The sequence below is a fragment of the Lathyrus oleraceus genome, chromosome 7 (assembly GCF_024323335.1).
Source record: "Lathyrus oleraceus cultivar Zhongwan6 chromosome 7, CAAS_Psat_ZW6_1.0, whole genome shotgun sequence".
Lineage (NCBI taxonomy): Eukaryota > Viridiplantae > Streptophyta > Magnoliopsida > Fabales > Fabaceae > Lathyrus > Lathyrus oleraceus.
In genome coordinates this window covers 411,654,909-411,679,458 of record NC_066585.1, presented here as the reverse complement: position 1 = coordinate 411,679,458, position 24,550 = coordinate 411,654,909, and positions in this window count along the sequence as shown.

Below are 24,550 nucleotides of genomic sequence, written 5' to 3'. Positions count from 1 at the left end.
CGAGATTCACCTTTACGCATCTTTCAAGTACCATTTCAAAGTTTGATAGACATCCTTCGAAGCTCTGCCCACAAACAGAAAAGTCGTCCATAAAGACTTCCATAATGTCGTCTATAAAGTCAGCGAAGATTGACATCACACATCTTTGGAATGTTGCGGGAGCGTTGAATAGTCCAAATGGCATTCGTCGATAAGCAAATGTACCATAAGGGCATGTGAAGGTTGTTTTCTCTTGGTCGTCAGGATGGATAGGAATTTGAAAGAATCCTGAATAACCGTCTAGATAGAAGAAGTCGGAATGCTTAGCCAATCGTTCAAGCATCTGATCAATGAAAGGCAAAGGAAAATGATCTTTCGAGTGGCTTTGTTAGTTCCCTATAATCAATGCACATTCTACTTCCGGTCACAACTCTTTGTGCTATAGATTCGCCCTTCTCGTTCTTAACAACTATAACACCCCCTTTCTTGGGTACTACATGAACGGGGCTAACCTATAGACTATTGGAGATCAGGTATATGATTCTTGCATCTAATAACTTCTTTACTTCATCCTTGACTACAATACTTAAGATTGGGTTGATCCTTCTCTGGTGTTATCTAGAGGTTTTACAATCTTCCTCTAGCATAATGTGATGCATACAGATAAAAGGACTTATTCCTTTTAGGTCAACGATGTTGTAGCCTAACGCAGTTGGATATTTTCTTAAGACATCTAGTAACTTTTCGGTTTCAATCTATCCTAAGTCTGCGTTGACTATTACTGGTCTTTTGAGTTCAGTGTCTAGGAATTCGTATCTTAAGTTCTTTGGTAGTGATTTTAATTCCAGGTCTGGTTTCTTCGGGCATGGCATGTGGTGGGGTGTAAGTGCTAAGCATTCGCTTAGACTGTCATTTTGGCATGGTTCTCACCAATTATCATCTTCAAATATTTAAGGGATTTGAAATTTCATTATATCAGAATATGTGGTTTCTTGCATCTCCATCTCTCTTATGCACTCGTCAATGACATCAAGTAGATAACATGTATCGTCTATAGCTGGCGCTTGTAAGAATCGTGTCAAGATGAATTCAACCTTTTCTTCTCCAACTTCAAATGTTAGCTTACCTCTTTTCACGTCTATTATGGCTCTGGCGGTAGCTAAGAATGGCCTTCCTAATATAATAGGTGTAGTGGCATCTTCTTTGATGTCCATTATTATGAAGTCTATAGGAATGTAGAATTTTCCTACTCGTATTGGGACATTCTCTAGTATACCAACAGGATAATTGATTAAGCGGTTAGCTAGTTGAACAAACATCTTGGTTGGTCTTAGTTCTCCCATGTTGAGCCTTTTACAGATGGTTAAGGGCATTACACTAATGTTGGCTCCTAAGTCGCATAGAGCTTTGTTTATGACGAACTTTCCAATGACACCGGGTATGGAGAAACTGCATGGGTCTTTTAGTTTGGGAGGCATGTTGTTTTGGATTATAGTGCTACACTCAGCAGTAAGTGTAATTGTTTCATTATCCTCGATCTTTTTCTTATTGGATAGGATCTCTTTAAGAAATTTGGCATATGAGGGCATTTGTGTGATGGCTTCTGTAAAGGGAATTGTAATATTCAGTTGCTTCAGAAGTTCAACAAATTTCCTAAATTGCCCTGCGGTTTTAGAATTTACGAGTCTTTGAGGATACAGAATGGGTGGTTTATAAGGTGGTGGAGGCACATAAGGTTTTTATTTCTCTTCGGCCTCTTGGGTATTGTCTTCCGTCTCCTTCAGTTCACTTACCTTCTCAGTTGTTGTTTTGTCAAGTTTTTGGTACATGGCAGGATTTTGGAGTCTTGGATCTACGGGTCCATCTAGTTCTTTTCCACTTCTCATTATAACGGAATTTGCATGTCCTCTTCGATTAGGTTGTAGTTGTCCAGGAAATGTGCCAACGGGGGCAGCAGTAGATTCTTATTGTTGAGACACTTGTGAAATCTATGTTTCAAGCATTTTATTGTGGGTGGCTAAGGTGTCTACTTTGTTCGCTAATTGTTTAAGTTGCTCACTAGTATGTATGTTTTGGTTCAAGAAGTCTTTGTTTGTTTGAGCTTGGGTAGCTATGAAGCTTTCAATCATTAGTTCAAGGTTGGACTTCCTAGGAATGTTAGGAGCATTAGTAGCTGGATTTTGATATCCAGGTGGAACAGCGGGTGCTTGACCAGGTGCATACATGGCATTGTTGTTGTAGTACGAAAAGTTTGGATGGTTTTTCCAATCTGGGTTGTAGGTATTCGAATAAGGATTTCCTTGTGCATAATTTACTTGATCAGTGGGGACTCATGCTAATATCTGACATTCTGGTGTAGTGTGTTCAGGAATTCCACATAACTCGTAGCTTGGAGTTACGGCAGCCACGGTGGTTGCGGGTGTTATGGTTAAGTTGTCTAACTTTTGAGCAAGGACATCTACCTTTGCATGAACATGGTCAAGGCTACTAATTTCGTACATTCCACCTTTTGTTTGGGACTTTTCTATTGGAGTTCTTTCACCTCCCCATTGGCAATGGTTTTGGGCCATGTTTTCGATGAATTGAAAGGCTTTGTTGTATGGCTTTTCCATAAGTGCACCGCCTGCAGCAGCATCTACTGTCAGTCTTGTGTTATACAGAAGCCCATTATAAAATGTGTGAATGATCACCTAGTCTTCGAGACCGTGATATGGACATATCCTCATCATGTATTTGCATCTCTCCCAAACGTCGTAGAGAGATTCTGCATCTTTTTGTCGAAATCCATTGATTTGAGCTCTCAACATAGCAGTTTTGCTTGGAGAAAAATATCGGGCTAAGAAAACGTTCTTCAGTTCTTCCCATGTAGTAACTGAGTTGGATGGCAAAGAATGCAACCAAGCCCAAGCTTTGTCTCTTAGAGAGAAAGGAAAAAGGCGTAGTCTTATCACATCTTGAGATACACCATTCGCCTTCACAGTGTCTGCGTACTACACAAACTTGGTCAAATGTTCATTAGGGTCGTCCGTAGGATTTCCAGCAAATTGATGTTTTTGGACAGCTGATAATAATGAAGGTTTCAACTCGAAATCGTTTTGATCAATAGTAGGGGAAGCAATGTTGTTTTGAGGTTCTTTATGGGACGGGGTAGCGTAGAACTTAAGAGGACGATTCTGTGGTCCTACTGTAGCCATGACTGGTTTTTCAACTGGTTCAGTAGTAGGAAAGAAGATGTCAGGAATATTGTACCTTCATTGGTACTCTAGTATTTGGCATCTTAAATATAAGAAACGCTCTAATTCTGCGATTGATGGTGCTATGTTTTCTCCTTGTGAGCGAGTACTTGACATACAATCGGGAAATAAGGGAAAGGACATTAGTTTTTACCTTAGTCTATACTGTGCAACGAAAGAATCGCACTATTTGACCAAATAAGGTCCCCAACAACGATGCCAAAAACCTGATACGTCTCCTGACTGTATATAAAATATAGTCTATCGGGTACTTGACTGCAAGTGCACAGTCTAGTTGTTTTAGTTTTAAAAGATATCGAACCCACAAAGATCGATGGTTAAACTAATGCTATCAATGTTACTATGTTTAGCTAAGGAGATGATTTTTAGAGGTTTGGTTGAACAAAAATTAAATCTAAAGAAAATTAAGTTTTAGGATAATATTAATAGAGGGATATATCAGTATGCAACGCATTAATCGCCAGGCTTTCAATAAGTCACCGGTGTATATTTTAATTTCCAAATATCTTTTAGTAGAAAATACTCATTTAAAAGGCTTTATCTCACACTCTCGTGATTGTTGACTCAGACTATACTTTTAAGTCAGAATGTATGCTCTAGCTGTCCCAGTTGAAGTTAAAAATACTTTTTGAAAATAAATAAGTTCTAATTGCTTTTAAAGTGCTCTCGTTGTTTTTAAAATCAATGCTTAGTTTTTACTATCCAGTTCGACCCTCACGCTCTCGCGATTGTTGGTTCTAACTTTAGTTAATTTCCCACTCTCGTGACAAAGTTAATTAAATTCAAATTAAAAACCACAACCGAAAAGATTATTTGAGAAAAGAAGTTTACACCGATTATTATTAAATCCCGTCTAATTAAATTGTTTACATACCGATACCGGTAGTTTAGTCGGACATGTTAATTAATGCAAACACAGACGAACATAAAAAATTTAATGATAAGGCAAACATGATTATTTAATAATAAAGCAATAATAGTAATAATTGAATAGAAACCTGGAACTTTGATTAATCGAATATGCCGAATCTTGAAGTACTTGAGCAGTCCTCCACAGGTCGGTAGGATTCTGCTTCTTCGAAACAATTGCTTAAACTAAATTAAATAAATTGCAGTAGTTCCCTAGTGTAGGAAACTACTACTTTTGGCTAAATGAAAAACGGAAAGGGAAGGGAAAAATCAAAGCTCTGAACGGAACGGTAAACAAATTGCGGTAAAAGAAAACAATGTTGCTAAAGAAAAATAATTGAAAACAAAATTGCAGTTGTAAGACCCCAATTTTCACCCTAAGATCCCTCATGGCATCATAACATTGCATTTGCATTGATCAAGGATCTTTAGCATCTTGGTTCCCTTTGCCTTTGGGTGGGACTCCTTGTGATTGGTTTGAGATCACCAAGCATGCTTGAATTATATATCATTGTTTTTCTTATTTTGTTTACTAACCAAAAGCACAAAAATGTGTCACTAACATCTTTTGTTTAGAGCTTAAGTATCATCCAACAGGTTCACATGGGGCCTATTCATCATTCAGAATGCTAATCCTGAAGGAGCAAGAATCCGTTCCTGAGCTGTCATGCTCGCTAGGCGAGCAGACTGGTTCGCTAAGCGAACTGAACTGTCATGCTCGCTAAGCAAGCAGATTCTTCGCTAAGCAAAGCGCGCATATTTCAGAAAATAACAGAAAATTTTGGGCTTGACTCTGAGCCCACCAAGTCACCAATATTAGGCTATAAATACCAGAGCTTCATTTGAGAAAAAACCACTGGAGATTATTAGAGAGAAAGAGGCTGGATACTATTACAAACCCTGGAGAAAAAGAGAAGGGAAACCTATGAACTAATCTGCAGCAACCTCCAGGAAACTCTGAAAGGTTCACTCGGATTCACACACTTTTCCGCCTCCACCTCACGCAAACCCTGACATTGCCTTGCAAGCCCAACCGTGCCTTTCGAGTTTCATCGGTCTCTCCAATCAGGTTTGCCCTTATCCCCATTACACTATGCTCTTAATTTGAATACTCTGAATGTGTGAGGTATCGTTCAGTTTTTGCCCACGGGTTTAGATATGCATGAATGTGTAAACAGTACCTTGAATGTTTTGATCACTTAATTTCTGAGATGGATGCCATAGGGTTTGGAGTCCCCAATGTCGTACTGTTTTCAATGGGAAATCCAGAACCCGCAAGCGCTCGCTAGCACCTTCGCTAGGCGAGCCTGCAGCGAAGCTTCGCTAAGCTTTCGCTAGGTGATGCAGCAGCGATTGCGACAGTAGCTTGTTTTTCTGTTTGGTTTCAAATTTGTTTTCGTGTTTGATCGTAACATGTTTTACGCCGCATCCATGCATTATTTACTTGTTATTTCTAACCTGTTTGTTGAGTTTTTGTGAGGGCTCACATAGGGCTCACATACTCTTGCAGGGATAGCTGGCCTGGTGTTCCATTTTATTTGGGGGTACCACCCGGAGGTTTATTCCGATTGCCTGTACTGGCTCACTTTCTTTGATGGTGTTAGCTTGGAAGGATCTCTGGGTTTCTTGTTTCGTTAATTATTGTTGCTTCGAATCTTTATCCGTGTGGTACTTTTACACTTTTCCCGCATTTTATCGCTTTCCTAGCTTGAAGACCTCGATAGGAGGCAATGTTTTTTTCGTATTTACTTTGTGCATGTTTGTTTTGTATGGTCTGATAGCCTCTCGTGGCATATCAATTAAGGTAGCGCGGTTCCTTCATCTAGGACTGCCTTTTTGCATAAGCATCCCTAAAACCCCAAACTCATTGATGTTTCTTCTCCTAAGAACACGTTATATCCTTCTACTATAGGCGAGTAAGTCTCCAATGGTCGAGCATCCGGTAGATTGCGTAGTAACGTCGTTCACCCCAAAACACAACCCATACCCCATAGGTGGTCGAACTACGTTTTGCTCTGATTTTCATCCCAGATGAGATACGTAGGCATAAGACGCGATGTCTTAGCGAGCACACTCCTCTTTAACCCATAGGTAGCCGAGCTACGAAGACTCTGATTCTCAGATTCAGATGAGATACGTATGCAGTGGATGCGACGTCCGTGCGAGTCATTTTCTTTTGACCCTTCTTTTAGTAAGTAGTACATTAGATAAACATGCACGTTTTTCTCATCCCTTAAATCATGTTTGCACAAATAAATTTTCAAAAAAAAACAACAACCTTTGCAACAAATGTGAAAAGGGCTCCCTAGGAGTACCTAGGATTCTTTGGGTGCCTAATACCTTCCCATTGCATAACCAACCCCCTTACCCAGATCTCTGACATTTTTACTAGTTTTTGATTCGATAAAACTTTTAGGTTTTTGTTCGCTTTCTAACCATTCCTTTGGATAAATAGAAGTGTGGTGGCGACTCGACTTATATGATTTACCTTGGATTTAGTTAATATCTCTAATGGTAACGAATACCCCACTACAGAAAAATGGCGACTCTGCTGGGGATAAAAACATCCTAGTGGGTTTTGCCTACTTTTCATATTTGTTGTATTGTATTGTATATTTTTTTTTGTGACATATTTTTGTGCAATTTGGGATTACTGTATTGTATGTAATGATTGAATTGGTTGAATATTAATTCCTTGTATGCTTGGTGATCTTTGTGAGATGAGTTCTATACCCGGACTCGAGTGCACTTAGGATAGGAGAATGGCATAGTCTTGTCGACTTGTGTGGAGTTATTTCTTAGCAAGTTGACTTGCAAGTCCATTCACTTGGTGGAGGTTATGTTGGGATCAATAATGTCACACAAGTAAGTTGTGGTTAGACATTACTCTTTCCAATATAAACCTTAGAAGCCAAGGACCTTAGTTTACCAAACCCATCTTGGCCTATGCTTAGGATGTAGTGCGAAAGTCGTTCAAGTGTAAGATTTGATACGATTGTTACGCGATACTACACTCATAAGAGTCTCTCTTGAGAATATTTTCGGAATATGAGTAGTCGTTTCTCCAATAATATCCGAAAGATGGGATAATGACTATGGGAACCTCTTGTAGAACATGTTTGGCAGGTTTAAACCCTAGTACACTCCCTTTTGGGTATACCTATTCTAGACCAATTGTCGTTCAGTGGCTTGGAGAGTATTCCTACTTCTCAGGAGATAGCTGACATGTTACACATAGATGAATCTCTGGTTGGTGCTCATATGACTACCAAAGGGGGAATTCAAGGTCTCCCTTCTGAGTTCCTCATTGCTCAAGCTACTATGTATGGAAAGGCCATGAGTGAGGATGCCTTTGAGGCCATATTTGTACTTCTCATCTATGGGCTAGTATTATTCCCCAACTTCGACAAGTTTGTGGATGTGAACGCTATTAGGATCTTCTCTACTCTTAATCCCGTTCCGACTCTGTTGGGCGATACCTACTTCTCTTTGCATATGAGGAATGCAAAGGGTGGTGGCACCATTGTGTGTTGTTTGCCTCTGTTGTATAAGTGGTTTATTTCTCACTTACCTCAGACGGTCGCTTTCAAGGAGAACAAGGAATGTCTACGGTGGTCCACGAGACTTATGTCTCTCATTAATGATGATATCTCTTGGTATAACCATGTGTATGATGGTGTGCAGATTATTGACTCTTGTGGCGAATTCTCCAATGTACCTCTTCTTGGTACATGTGGTGGGATTAACTACAATCCTGTTTTGGAATTTCGGCAGCTTGGGTTCCCCTTAAAGCATAAACCCAATAACATTCTGTTAGAGGGTGTATCCTTTTAGGATGGTAAAGATCCCCAAGGCTTGAAAACTAGGATTGTCCGCGCTTGGTGCAAGATTCATAGGAAAGGAAGGAAAGAGTTGGGTCCTAAGAATTGCATCGCTTTGGAGCCTTACACTGTTTTGGGTTAGGAAGAGGGCGTCTGAGTATCTCATGCCTTACGAGTATCTGAGACCTACACCTATGATTATGGATGGGCCTTAAACCCTCCCCAATAAAGGAGTAGAGGAGTTGAGAGACGAAGACCGTTCACGTGCCTGGATCCGTGAACGTGAAGAGTTGCTTCAGCAAATTAAGGAGAAGGATGCGTTGATTGAGTTTTTTGAGCATCAGGTTATTGATGACCCTGATGATGTATGGACTTCTCTACTTCATCAGTCTTCTAAGTTCTGGAAGAGGAGGTATGATCGACCCGCCAAAGAGAAGGCCGATATGGAGGCAGCCTACGAGAGGGAGGTGAAGAGGCTTCGCGCATCTTATCTTCTTGTGTCCCGAGCTTTAGATGATTGTTTCTAGGGATCCATAAGACGATTATTTTCCTTTTCTCTTGTACATGATTGACGATGCTGCACTTCTTTTCCATGATATTATTTGATGAGATATTTCCATATGTGAAAAATGCTTAATATTTCCAGAATTTGCAAATAAAACTCTAAAGTTCCTTTGAAGTAAAAAACAAATCATATGCACAAACATTGCATGCATCATATGCAAAAGCAGGTTTTGTTTCCGGTCCCTTGCCCTGTGGTCTAACTCTGTGTCCTTCATTTATTTTGAAGACAAGCTCACTCACCGGTACTACACTAGAGCCAATATTTCAAGACCATGGATTCACGAGGCAGGCGTCGTGACGTCCACCCTACACCAGAAATTCAAATTCGTGAAAAACAAGAAGCTGGTGGTGGTAGGGGGAGAAAGGGCTCTCCTGGTTAGCCATTTGTCTTCATTCTCTTATATAGATGCTGAGGTTGAAGTTGGAACTCCTTTCCAAGCTTTATCTATTGCTGAGCCTATTGAGAAGAGAACTCCTTCATTTGCTTCCTACAAAGATGCAAAGCTGGCCATTGAGCGTGGTGCAACCATTGGTTTAGGAAAAATGATTGAGTTAGAAGACAACGAGTCCCGAGCTGGCATAGGTTTTTCTTCTGGTACTTTCAACAAGCAAGGGTTATTCAAGAGTGGAGGTTTCATCCACACTGGTCTAGATGAGGAGGTTGCTGCCGTTTTAGAAGAAGACACAAAGGATTCTGGAAATTTCATCATCCCTGGTGGGGTCTGCAACAATTCGGTCGCTGTGGATATTCCAACAGTTGTCCATAAGTCAACGTAATGATCACTTTGTTTGAAAACCCTTATCCCATGCCAAAAGGAGGAGTGATGACATTGTTGGCGCATAAGTACAATGATATTTTCATTCAATACATTCATGTTAAATGTTTGTTTTTCCCATTTATTTTCCCTTTTAGTTTTTGCATGAAATTGGTGATCACATAAAACCCTAAAAATAAAATAAAATCAATCTTGTCATCTGCATAATGATTTGCTTTGTTTGAATTCTAAAATCTCTTTTATATCCAAAATCATTATGCAGGTTGATTTCTAAACCCATTGAACATAATGACCAAACACCATCTCCCAATTTTGAATTCCCTGTATTTGAGGCGGAAGAAGATGATGTTGAAGAGATTCCTGATGAGATCACTCGTCTACTTGAGCATGAAGAGAAGATCATTCAGCCGCATCTTGAGAATCTGGACACAGTCAACTTGGGGTCTGAAGATTGTGTGCGAGAGGTAAAGATTGGGGCACTTCTGGAAGAATCTGTTAAGAAGGGGTTGATTAAGTTTCTACGAGAATATGTTGACGTCTTTTCCTAGTCGTATGAAGACATGCCTGGTCTAGATACTGATATTGTGCAACATTTCCTACCTCTAAAGCCTGAGTGCATGCCTGTGAAGCAGAAGCTCATAAGAACTCATCCTGATATGGCAGTGAAGATCAAAGAGGAAGTTCAGAAGCAAATTGATGTGGGGTTCCTGGTGACTTCTATATATCCTCAATGGGTGGCCAATATTGTGCCTGTGCCTAAGAAAGATGGAAAAGTCCGGATGTGGGTGGACTATAGAGACTTGAATAAAGCTAGTCCGAAAGATGATTTCCCTCTACCACATATTGATATGTTGGTAGACAATACAGCTAAATTCAAGGTCTTCTCGTTAATGGATGGATTTTACGGATATAATCAGATTAAAATGGCACCCGAGGATATGGAGAAGACAACATTCATCACACCTTGAGGAACATTTTGTTATCGAGTGATGCCCTTCGGTTTGAAGAATGCCGGAGCCACGTATCAACGAGCTATGACCACCTTGTTTCATGATATGATGCACAAGGAGATTGAGGTATATGTTGACGATATAATTGCTAAGTCAAGAACGGAAGTTGAACATGTAGAGCATTTGTTGAAGCTTTTCCAGCGTTTGAGGAAATATAAGCTTCGTCTGAATCCCAACAAGTGTACATTTGGGGTCCGTTGTGGCAAGTTATTGGGCTTCATTGTTAGTGAAAGAAGTATTGAGGTTGATCCTGCAAAGGTCAAAGCAAAACAAGAGATGCCTGCGCCCAAAACTGAGAAGCAAGTCCGAGGTTTTCTTGGCCGCTTGAATTATATCTCCAGATTCATATGCCACATGACTGCCACATGTGCGCCTATATTCAAGCTCCTCCGGAAAGATCAGTCCCATGATTGGACCGAGGATTGCCAAAAAGCTTTCGACAGTATTAAAGAATATCTGTCTGAGCCTCCGATTCTGTCTCCGCCTGTAGAGGGAAGACCTTTGATCATGTATCTGACTGTTCTTGAAGACTCGAGGGGTTGTGTCCTTGGTCAGCAAGACTAATCAGGGAAGAAGGAGTATGCTATTTACTACATGAGTAAGAAGTTCACTGATTGTGATTCTCGATACTCAATGTTTGAAAAGACATCTTGTGCTTTGGCTTGGGTTGCTAAGCGCTTACGCCACTATATGATAAATCATACGACTTGGTTGATATCCATAATGGATCCAATCAAGTACATCTTCGAGAAACCTGCTTTAACAGGGAGAATTGCCCGTTGGCAGATGTTGTTATCTGAGTATGATATTGAGTATCGAGTTCAGAAGGCTATTAAAGGTAGTATCTTGGCTGACCATTTGGCACATCAGCCTATTGAAGATTATCAGTCAGTTCAGTATGACTTCCCGGATGAGGAAATTCTGTATTTGAAAGTGAAAGATTGCGATGAGCCTACACTTGATGAAGGGCCAGAGCCTGGTTCTAGATGGAGTATGGTGTTTGATGGCACTGTAAATCAGTATGGAAATGGTATTGGGGCCGTGATTATTACTCCTCAGGGCGCGCATATTCCTTTTTCAGCAAGGCTAACTTTCAAATGCACGAATAATATGGCTGAGTATGAGGCCTGTATTATGGGATTGGAGGAATGTATTGATCTAAGGATCAAGCATCTTGATGTATATGGTGATTCGGCCCTCGTTGTTAATCAAATTAAGGGTGAATGGGAAATGAATCAGCCTGGCCTCATTCCATACAGAGATTATGCGAGGAGGATTTCAACGTTCTTTACTGAGGTTGACTTCCATCATATTTCTCGAGATGAGAATCGGATGGCAGATGCTCTTGCTACGCTCGCTTCAATGATTGTGGTTAAATTATGGAATGAAGTCCCCAATATCACCGTGATGCACTTGGACAGACCAGCTCATGTATTTGCAGTAGAAGAAGTAAAAGATGATAAGCCGTGGTATTATGATATCAAGTGTTTCCTTCAGAGCCAGATTTACCCGCCTGGGGCATCTGTAAAAGATAGGAAGACTTTGAGGAGATTGTCAGGCAGTTTCTACCTCAATGGTGATGTGCTTTATAAGAGAAATTTTGACATGGTTCTGCTCAGATGCGTGGATAGACACGAAGCAGACCTGTTAATGACTGAGGTCCATGAAGGTTCATTTGGTACTCATTCAAATGGACCTGCCATGGTTAGAAAGATGTTGAGATCAGGCTACTATTGGCTGACAATGGAGTCTGACTGCTGCAAATTTGTGAAGAAATGCCACAAGTGTCAGATTTATGCTGATAAGATTCATATTCCCCCGACACTTTTGAATGTGATCTCATCACCATGGCCTTTCTCCATGTGGGGAATTTACATGATTGGCATGATAGAGCCTAAAGCGTCCAATGGACACAGATTTACTCTCGTAGCAATTGATTACTTCACCAAGTGGGTTAAAGCGGCGTCGTATGCAAATGTGACCAGGCAAGTGGTCGTGAAGTTTATCAAGAATCAACTCATATGCTGATATGGTGTGCCTGATAAGATCATTACTGATAATTGATCTAGCTTGAATAACAAGATGATGAAAGAGTTGTGTAGTGAATTCAAGATTGCACATCATAATTCTTCTCCGTACAGACCCAAGATGAATGGGGCTGTTGAAGCTGCTAACAAGAATATCAAGAAAATTATCCAGAAGATGGTTGTTACGTACAAAGATTGGCATGAGATGTTACCATTCGCTTTGCATGGCTATCGTACATTTGTCCGCACTTCAACAGGGGCAACCCCTTTCTCTCTTGTTTATGGCATGGAGGCGATACTCCCAGTAGAGGTGGAGATCCCATCAATGAGAGTCTTGATGGAGGCCAAGTTGACTGATGCTGAATGTGTTCAGAGTCATTATGACGAGCTGAACTTGATAGAAGAAAAGAGATTGACTGCCATGTGCCACGGTCAGTTATATCAGCAGAGGATGAAGAAAGCTTTTGATAAGAACGTCAAGCCTCGTGTGTTTCGAGAAGGTGACCTTGTGCTCAAGAGAGTTTTGTCTTTCGCACCCGATTCCAGGGGCAAGTGGACTCCGAACTATGAGGCTCCGTATGTTGTTAAGAGAGCCTTTTCAGGCGGTGCTTTGATACTTACAACTATGGATGGGGAGGATTTCACTCGTCCTGTGAATTCAGATGCAGTCAAGAAATACTTCGCCTAAGAAAATAAAAACTAAATAGCTCGCTAAGTTGAAAACCCGAAAGGGAGGCTTAGGCAAAAATGAGCGTCTCGGTGGATTGAAAACCCGAAAGGGCGATCCAGGCAAAAGTTAGAGACACAAAAAATATATAATAATGATATATGTATCCCGCTAGATTGAGTACCTCATCCTGGGGCAATCTAGGAAAAAATTAGGGATTTGGCAAGTAACTGCATCCTGACAAGACTTTGTTCTACAACTGTCGTCCGTCAGAGATCCTTGCTCATTATCAGCCAAAGCTTCAAATACATCGGATTCAGAATTGGTGGAGAAATGGTCATTATGTTCAATGTAGCCCTTTTCCAATATATATCACCAATTTCAAATTTGTAAATATCTATGGAGTCTTGCCATTCGCAGACTACCATTCTATCAAATAAATTTGAGCCTTTTATCCAATTATTGGCACTCTTATCTGTTTCTATTCAACAAATGTTTTTCATGTTTTGATTAAGAAAATATCATTTTTTTAAACGATCAAATTTTTTATAATTTGTTTTTAAACAAAGTGAACATTCACAATGACGAAAGGATACTTAGGAGATCCTCAGTGCTCTCCCAAGGGTGGTACGATCCCCAACAGGGTAAGATTTTTGTCCATCTTCCTGGCATGAATGTATCTCCTCCCTCCGGAACCCCTTGTGGTTTATCCTACCAAGTGGATTGCTTGTTGAGAGTCACCTCTCTTCCCTTCATCAGAGTAGCAATCTTTCTACCTCATCAGCTTGGATCTCTTTGGGCAAGAGCGGTATTTGGTGGTTGATCCCGATAAATCCTTTATCTCCTCGGATAGATTCCCCGGTAGAGTTGTTGGTGTGGTGGACCTTGTCTGTGATAACTCTCGTCCCCAGTTGGAATGATTGATGATTCATCCCTTGCAGAGTTCTTTGCTTCCTGGTATCTCTGATCCCCAGCAGATTGGATACTCTCCGGTGAACTTGGCTTTCTCTCTTGAGATGTAGTACCGGGTGGTTGATTCCTGGACCTGGTTGTGTTAAATATGTCTGTTTGTCAACATACATCATACATAAACCACCCGCATACATGCATAATTATAACATTTAGATATTCATGTTGCATTCTTTGCCATATATCGTTGTTTGCTGTCTCCTGCTATTTGGTGATATACTTCCCCAAGCAGACGTGTGTGTCTGATCTCTCCATATAGAGTCAGCTCCATAGGCAGAAAGCGTTTATCCTTTCTTCCATATTCCCCACCGGGTTATATCCTCGTGGACGTTGATTGTTTTTGTTCCTTCCCAACACATATACTGGGATGGTTTTCCCCATTGAGTTATATCCTCACCGGGACAAGTCTTGATTTGGTGTGCCTATCTAGTTTGATCCTAGACCGGTCTCTTGAGACTCTATTCCTGTTTCCCCGTGGTAAATGAATAATTGCTCAATAATTAGTAATTATTATCCCCGGCGGAGTCTGTGTTTCTCTACCCTCATACCGGTAGTTGTAAACCCTATTTCTTCCCTTTTTGCAGAGTAACTATTTTTGCTCATCTTTAATTGGTGACAGTTATCTTCATCCAATATTCGGTGATGATATCCCCTCATTTGGTTGGATAATTGCCCTGATTACGCAATTTATCCCCAGCGGGTCATCTCTCGTCTAGCTTGTTGTTGTTGGTAACGATTGTTTCTCCCCTAAATTGGTCATCATTATATACCTAGTTTCGGTATCCCGATGCCTTTTCTTTTCGATCGATTTATCCTTTATTAACCCAGTAACCGGTTGTGGATAATCGTCCATGCAAGTATATTATCTACGTTCTGAAGGTAATAGATAGTATATCTCATGCACTCTCGGGTCTGAAGCCTTTTGTTCTTCCCCAGGTGAGTAAGATTCGTATCCCCTTTGTGGAGTCGAATATCCATCCTGTAATCGAGTTTGCTTTTAGCCCTCTTTTGGATGATGAGTGTTTTGGGAATATTCCCCAATTCACGCCTTGGTTGGTCACCTATTATATGCCCAGTAACCGGTATCCCTGGTGTTCCTTCCTCTCTGCTCCCTATTATGACTTTTTGTCTCTTGTGGAGTCAGAATCCCTGAGTTGAAGTATACCTTTTAGGTTTTCCTCAGACGTTTTGAAGTTTTGATATCTCTCACCCTTATACCGGTCTTGGATATTCATCTCTTCCTGAGCATGTTGTATCTCTCACCCTCATACATGGGGTTCAGATCACATGTCTCCTTGAGCTTATTACGCAGTAACCGGTAATACCTCGTCCCGCTGCTTCCCCAGGAGTGTCCTTGTGGACATCCCCAGCGAAGTCCCTTAGTGGATTGTTTTCATCCGAATTTTATCCAAAGTATCCGCTATGGATAGTTTTTTGCTGTATTGGCATATTCCCTAATAAATGCATCTTCGAGTCAGCTCGAGTCTTTCCATTGGATCTTTTCCCTTTGGAATTCTGTTCCCTACGCTTTGAGTCGTGACCTGCTCGCGCATTTTTATCCCTTTTCTATCCCCAGGAGAGTCCCCAGGGTCTTGGTCCCATGGAGTGAATTGCTCATATGGATTATCAGTGGCTTCTGATTTCTTTGCTTTTGTGGACACATATCTCCACAAAGTGCTACCATTTTTTATACCTACATTTGCATCATGAGGTCTCTTAGGGACCAAAATTCGTCTCTTTGTTATTATTTAAGCCCATTCTACCCCGTCGAGATGAAGATTTTAACCTTCACTTCTCCGGCTAGAATGACATTAAATAGGGGCATCTGTAAGACCCCAATTTTGACCCTAAGATCCCTCATGGCATCATAACATTGCATTGCCTCAAGGATCTTTAGAATCTTGGTTCCCTTTGCCTTTGGGTGGGACTCCTTGTGATTGGTTTGAGATAACCAAGCATGCTTGAATTATATATCATTGTTTTTCTTATTTTGTTTACTAACCAAAAGCACAAAAATGTGTCACTAACATCTTTTGTTTAGAGCTTAAGCATCATCCAACAGTTCAAATGGGGCCTATTCATCATTCAGAATGCTAAGCCTGGAGGAGCAAGAATTTGTTCCTGAGCTGTCATGCTCGCTAGGCGAGCAGACTGGTTCGCTAAGCGAACTGAACTGTCATGCTCGCTAAGCGAGCAGATCCTTCGCTAAGCGAAGCGCGCGTATTTCTGAAAAAAAACAGAAAATTTTGGGCTTTACTCTAAGCCCACCAAGTCACCAATATTAGGCTATAAATACCAAAGCTTCATTTGAGAAAAAACCACTAGAGATTATTAGAGAGAAAGAGGCTGGATACTATTACAAACCCTGGAGAGAAAAAGAAGGGAAACCTGTGAACTAATCTGCAGCAACCTCTAGGCAACTCTGAAAGGTTCACTCGGACTCACACACTTTCGAGTTTCATCGGTCTCTCCAATCAGGTTTGCCCTTATCCCCATTACTTTATGCTCTTAATTTGAATACTCTGAATGTGTGAGGTATCGTTCAGTTTTTGCCGACGGGTTTAGATATGCATGAATGTGTAAACAGTACCTTGAATGTTTTGATCACTTAATTTCTGAGATGGATGCCATAGGGTTTGGAGTCCCTAATATCATACTGTTATCAATGGGAAATCCAGAATCCGCAGGCGCTCGCTAGCACCTTCGCTAGGCGAGCCTGCAGCGAAGCTTTGCTAAGCTTTCGCTAGGCGATGCAACAGCGATCGCGACAGTAGCTTGTTTTTCTGTTTGGTTTCAGATCTGTTTTCGTGTTTGATCGTAACATGTTTTACAGCGCATCCATGCATTATTTACCTGTTATTTCTAACCTGTTTGTTGAGTTTTTGTGAGGGCTCACATACTGTTGCAGGGATAGCTAGCCTGGTGTTCCACTTTATTTGTGGGATACCACCCGGAGGTTTATTCTGATTGCCTGTACTGGCTCACTTTCTTTGATGGTGTTAGCTTGGAAGGATCTCTGGGTTTCTTGTTTCGTTAATTATTGTTGCTTCGGATCTTTATCCGTGTGGTACTTTCACACTTTTCCCGCATTTTACCGCTTTCCTAGCTGGAAGACCTCGATAGGAGGCAAAGTTTTTTTCGTATTTACTTTGTGCATGTTTGTTTTGTATGGTCTGATAGCCTCTCGTGGCATGTCAATTAAGGTAGCACGGTTCCTTCATCTAGGATTTCCTTTTTGCATAAGCATCCCTAAAACCCCAAACTCATTGATTTTTCTTCTCCTAAGAACACTTTATCTCCTTCTACTACAGGCGACTAAGTCTCCAAAGGTTGAGCATCCGGTAGATTGCGTAGTAACGTTGTTCACCCTAAAACACAACCCTTACCCCATAGGTGGTCGAACTACGTTTTGCTCTGATTTTCATCCCAGATGAGATACGTAGGCATATAACGTGATGTCTTAGCGAGCACACTCCTCTTTAACCCATAGGTAGTCGAGCTACGAAGACTCTGATTCTCAAATTCATATGAGATACTTATGCAGTGGATGCGACGTCCGTGCGAGTCATTTTCTTTTGACCCTTCTTTTAGTAAGTAGTACATTAGATAAACATACACGTTTTTCTCATCCCTTCAATCATGTTTGCACAAATAAATTTTCAAAAAAAAAATAACAACCTTTGCAACATATGTGAAAAGGGCTCCCTAGGAGTACCTAGGATGCTTTGGGTGCCTAATACCTTCCCATTGCATAACCAACCCCCTTACCCAGATCTCTGACATTTTTACTAGTTTTTGATTCGATAAAACTTTTAGGTTTTTGTTCGCTTTCTAACCATTCCTTTGGATAAATAGAAGTGTGGTGGCGACTCGACTTGTATGATTTACCTTGGATTTAGTCAATATCTCTAATGGCAACGAATACCCCTCTACAGCAGTGGAAAATAAATGCAGAGAAAATAGCTTGAGAGTTTGCTTCAGGGAGGCTCAAAACAAACGTCCCCGTAGGTTTCCAACTTCCATCCTTTTATAGTATCCATTTGGTCTTCATAGTTGAAAGAATTAAGGGTGACTTGGTTGAGTGAGAGATTAACGGGAAAGTGGGTTCAGGAGCGAAAAATGGGGCATGTGGATCACTTCTGTTGACAATTTCATTACGCTGCCTTTGGCCTTGTGACGGTCGTTGTTGGCTTGTGACATTTGTCACAACCAGGGCGTGACAGTCACGATGAGGCTTGTGACGGTTGTCACATGCACATAATTCATACTTTCTGGTTTTTCTGTTGTTTCTCTTCTGTTTCTTCTTCTTTTCCTTCCTTTACTATACTTTGCTCATTTAAGCATGTGAATTAAAACACCTGCAAAAATAACTCGAACACTTACGGAATAATCAGAATATAAATGAAAATGGTATGATTTTTGAATGTAAATCAAGGAAAATGTAGATGTATTTTTGCGTTATCAATAACCTCATTCATGCTCATCATTCATTCATGGTTAACGTTGACTAACAAATATCATAGATTCAAGGTTTTTAATTAATAAAGCATGTTTGGATTGAAGATTTTGGTATTGCTCATCGTGTGGGTTGCAACCCTAATTCTTGGTCTTGGGGGACCTTGTTGCTTGGCTTCCGTGCATGAACTGGGCTTCTAAACCCTAATGGCGAGCCCACGATTTGATATGTAACAGAGGAGTTTTGCGTCTTACTTGGTTAACTATTGGATTTGGGATTCATCAAAACTCTGGTCGTTGATCTTGGAAGGTTGTGAGTTGTGTGATTTACTTTGAGAGAATGGAAACCCTAGTTTGTGTCTATAGAATCATCACCCATGGGGTATCCATGAAAGATCGAGGTTTTATTTGATTCATCTGGTCCATTATGGACAGTTCATGGGCTTAGAAGATTTGTGGCTTTAATTCATTGATCAAGATTCCACATGTCCATGATATGTTGTCTGATTGGCATTCATCTGGGTTTATTCATGTCATGGCATAAGCTCTTTGGTTCATAGGCGTTGTGGTCTTCACTCATTTGTCCATAAGAAAATATACATTTTTACCTAAGTGGACTTTTGGTAAACTATTGACTTTTTGGTCAACCAGTTGACCAAAGTCAACTGACCACCCTAAAACCTAATCACCATCTCCTTCATCATTTTCAAGCCTTGGGAATTAGTACCTTCAATCCTCTGAAATCAACTTCAAATCTATATCCCTCAACCCTCACTCAGAGCTCATATTCCATAATCGTTGAGCTTCACCTCGAAGCTTCAATCTGGTTGAGCTAAGCCTCACTCCCCTCACCGATCCATTCGCATAGCAAGAAGAAGAAGAAGAAGAGGTTCAGGACTTAAAGCAAGAAGAAGAACGCTTGAAGTCAAGATTGAACAAGGAAGACTGTGTTACCTAAGTTTTCGTTTTTCTGGCAAAGAACCACCGGAGTGGCTCTGGTAGGTAATTCTTTTCTACTATCTTTTCTCCAATTTAAGGATATCACAATGAAGTAATTCGTTTAAAGAGCCAAAGCCACATGGCTTGACCTTCATTTATCTCCTGAGCATCATTTAATTCGCGCATTATCACCTAGGTTTCTTCAGCTTATTCGATTCGGTCAGGGATTTTAGGCTAGAAATCTGGTAAAATTGAGGGTAAATCTTGATTGAGCGTGGGGAGACAGTTGTTTTGGTAATTCCATTTCCCATTTCCGATGGTCGTCGCCGCCCGAGGCGGTTCCCGAAACCGCGGCCTACGGTGGTTCATCTGAGTAGTACCGGAGCTAATTTCAATTGGCGTATTTTCGGTTTGTTTCAAATGTTAATCTCCATGTGTGTTGATGTTGGGCCTCAATAGGATTGGGCTATGCCATATCATTCATATCTACACCCCCACTTTGTTTTGATGTTAGGACCCTTGGGCTGGTGTGGGCCTTGTGAAGTATGGGCCTTCGCATTGTTGCTAAACATACCATCATGCCAGGTTTTGCAGCCTCAGTTCATATGGACATTTCTTGTTAATGATTTCAATTAGGCCTTAGATATTAGACCTTGTTAATCACCTCGATTAGGGTAATTAGAATTTAGTATTAATTAGAATTAGAATTTAGTTTTAATTTTATAACCTAGTTTTAATTAGAAACATTAGAATTTAGGCATTTAGATTTAATTAGAGTTTAGGGATTATTTATATTCTATGTAGTTTTTCATGGATTTTTTTAGTTTTAATTAGACTTAATTAGGTTTAGTTGAAATTTTATGTGATTTTAGAACATAGTGAATTTTCCAAACATTAGATTAAAATTAAACTTTAGGACTTAATCAATTTGTAGGCCATTGGTTAGATTTCAATTAGAATTTAATTTGTAGTCAATACCATATTTTGTGATTTGACCATTTTACCCCTTAGAGGTTTATTTTACCATTTTTGACCATGTAAATGCATGAGCCCTTAGGACTAGAATTTGACAATAGAAGTTTAATCAACTATTAACAATGGCATGTTCCCTTAGGGTTGGTACATAGAATTTTAGTCATGATTTTTGATTAACCATGACATGATCCCCTATGATAGTTCAATTATTTTTTAACCATTAGATTAGGTTTTAATCTAGTTTTCAATTTAAATCAAACCCATGATTTAAATTGATCAAAAGAAATTTTGATTAATTAAATCCTTTGAACTTGTATAATCCTGCAGTCTAAATTGAGTGACCCAAACACCCTTGGTAACTTAATAAGACTTTTTTTTCTCTAAATTGTGGATCTTGAAGCCTCAAGTAAGATTCTCAATCAAGGCATCCTCAGTCATACTAAGCAATGGATAATACAAGCAATCAAAGGTGGAAAAATACAAGAGCTTGTTAAATCAAAGCTAGAATTGTGTGGCATGAGCCTTAAGTAATGGAGAAGGAGTGGGACTGGAGAGTTCCTACCCCCATTCTAAATATCTTTCGGTATGGGACGAATGAACCAACGCTCATCGTATTCACCTCTATTCATAGACTTTAGCACAATTATGATCATACGATTGGCAAGTCTCTCTTCACAAAGTAATGCAACAAGCAAGAACTACATCAACAACTTATCAATCATGAATTGAGTTGTACGACATGAGCCTTAAGCAATGGAGATGGATTGGGACTGGAGAATTCCTACCCCCATTCTGAATATCTTTGGGTATCGGACGAATGACTCAGCGCCCATCGTATTTACCTCTATTCATAGACTTTAGTGCAATTCGAATCGAACGATTGATAAGGTCTTCATCAACACTAGAATAACAAAGATCCTCCTCTTGTGACTTGAAAGTTAGGATGAGAGCTACGTGCCAGGAGCCTTAAGTAGTAAAGAAGGAATGACACTAGAGCTTTCCTAAACTCATTATGGATATCTTTGGCTGCGAGATGTTTGGCTCGTTGCTTATCGTATCTGAAGGAGAAGGGCGATCCAAAATGCAGCAGAATTTAAAATTTCTCGTTTAATGATCCTTACGAATGGGCATGATCAGTAATAGAATCGTTACCTCTTGTGGCGATTGTAACCTTTGACGCAGATCTCCGGAGCGATCATGAACGTTGAACGATGACAACGCCTCTACTCAGTCCACACGAACAGATTCCTTCAATCTCAGTGCTAGCTGCTACGAATGAAGGCTTTGAGTGAGAGAGAGAGACAAACGAAATTGCAACTTTTAATGCTTCTACACAAGGGTTCTATTTATAGAACCACTTGTGTGGGCTGCAAGCTAAAAAACCCACTCAAGTGTATATGGCCCATATCTTATAATATGCCAAAATGACTTAAGCACATGGTACCTTACCATATTTCGCATTCTACTTAAGTACACCGTACCTTACGATGTTCTACAATTCACTTAAGGGCACCGTACATTACGGTATTCCTTAGTTACTTTATCTCTCATCAATCCATCCTTTGTGTGTGACCCTATAGGTTTTCGTGGCAATGGCAATTATATTAAATCACGTATTTAACATAATAAACAATGAGCGGTATCTAGCAACACATCACTGCTACCCAAGACACGAAAATGTCATGTGATCTGACAAATCCTTCTGTGATAATAATTATGTGTATAATTACCCTTTTGCCCTTATGTCTATATTAAACACAAGGCATAAACCATGTCATCCTTGTCCAGTTCAATATTGGGCCCATAGACATTTATCCTGTTACACAGGATGGGCAAATTCCATCTAGGTCACTCATGTCCCTTAGCATGCTTCGTGGAGTACCGATCAACTGTCTTTATGGTCATCCAGTTACGGATAACGTTTGATCAGCAATAAGGCACTCGACTCTACATCTAGGGTCCACAGTGGTTTCAGGTCGAAGGGTGGTATACACCATTATCAACATGAGAATAACTTATGACACTTTGCATAACATTTTATATAGAATTCTCATAGCGGGTTAATCCAGTATAAATATTACTCTTAATATTCATACCTATGTTTAAGACTTGATAACTCCTTATCCATGATCCATGAGATGTGATCATCAGTCTATAAACATAATAGTCTTCATGCTTTAATGTTATCCAACTTCACAATAAAGCTCGACTACGGATATTTTAAGAATAGTGTCCTTATGTTTAATGTGATCTCATGATTAAGTCATACTTGATACATTAAATGGACTAGCTATTCTACGGACTTTATTAAACAAACATAATAAAGAAAAAGCCTTTTATTATTAATAAATAATTCGATACAAGTACCAAAAGTATTGGCCTCTAGGGCTTACACCAACAATCTCCCACTAGCACTAGAGCTAATCAGGCATACCCCTAATGCCCAAAGATCTAGTATGGCCATCATGCTTCTGCTGCGCAAGAGGCTTTGTTAGTGGGTCAGCAATATTGTCAAGTTTAGGTACTCTGCATATTTTCACATGTCCTCTATTTATTATCTCTCGAATGAGGTGATAACGCCTAAGTATGTTTTTGGATCGTTGGTGAGATTTAAGCTCCTTAGTTTGTGCGATAGCACCATTGTTATCACAATAGAGACCAATGGGATCCACAATGCTAGGAACTATGCCAAGTTCCCTAATGAACTTTTTGATTCAAACAGCTTCCTTTGCTGCACTTGAGGCAGCAATATACTCGGCCTCGGTTGTAGAATCAGCAACTGTATCTTGCTTTGAACTTTTCCAGCTCACAGCGCCACCATTTAAGCAAAACACATAACCATATTGCGATCTAAAGTCATCCTTATCTGTCTGGAAGCAAGCATCGGTGTATCCAATTACAGCCAACTCTTCCTGACCTCCATATATAAAGAATGATTCCTTAGTCCTTCTCAAATACTTAAGGATATTCTTGACAGCTACCCAATGGGCATCACCAGGATCAAATTGGTACCTACTCGTTGCACTTAAAGCATACGAGACATCTGGTCGAGTACATAACATGGCATACATGATAGATCCTATTGCAGATGAATATGGAATCTTATTCATGCGATCCCTTTCTTCCTTAGTTGAAGGGGATTGTGTTTTTGATAGACACAGGCCATGTTGCATAGGTATGAATCCTTTCTTGGAATCAGGCAATTAAAGCGTCTCAACACTTTATCTATGTACGTACTCTGACTTAGGCCAAGCAGTTTTTGTGATCCATCTCTATAGATTCTGATTCCTAATATATAGGCTGCTTCGCCTAGGTCCTTCATAGAAAAGCATTTCCCCAACCAAGACTTTACTTGTTGCAGGGTAGGGACATCATTTCCAATGAGTAATATGTCATCTACATATAATACCAGGAAAACGATCATGCTCCCACTAACCTTCTTGTAGACACAAGGCTCATCTTCGTTCTTGATGAATCCATATTGTTTTACCGTTTCATCAAAATGAAGATTCCAGCTTATGGAAGCTTGCTTCAATCCATAGATTGATCTTTGTAACTTACAAAATTTTTGGGCTTCTTCTGGTATGTCAAATCCTTCAGGTTGTGTCATGTAAACATCCTCAAGAAGATTCCCATTAAGGAAAGCAGTTTTGACATCCATCTGCCATATTTCATAATCATGATATGCAACGATAGCAAGTAAAATCTGAACAGATTTAAGCATTGCAACTGGTGAAAAGGTTTCATCATAGTCAACCCCATGAATTTGTTTGTATCCTTTTACAACCAGTGTTGCCTTATAGGTATGTACCTTACCGTCCATGTCAGTCTTCTTTTTGAAGACCCACTTGCATCCTATAGAGTTAACTCCTACTGGAGGCTCTACCAAGGTCCAAACTTGGTTTGTGTACATGGAATCCATTTCAGATTTCATGGCTTCTAGCCACTTCTTAGATTCGGGACCAGTTATGGCCTCTTGGTAGGTCACAGGCTCATCTTGATCCATGAGTAATACATCACCTTGATCAGTTATGAGATATCCATATCTCTCAGGTTGGTGATGTATCCTGCTTGACCTACGTTGGTCTTGTTCTACTTGAGTAGGTTGCTCTTCCACAACTACTTGTGTTTCCTGCTCTAATTCCTCCATAGGTGTATCGATGCTTTGTGATTCTTGAATTTCTTCAAGCTCTACTTTCCTCCCA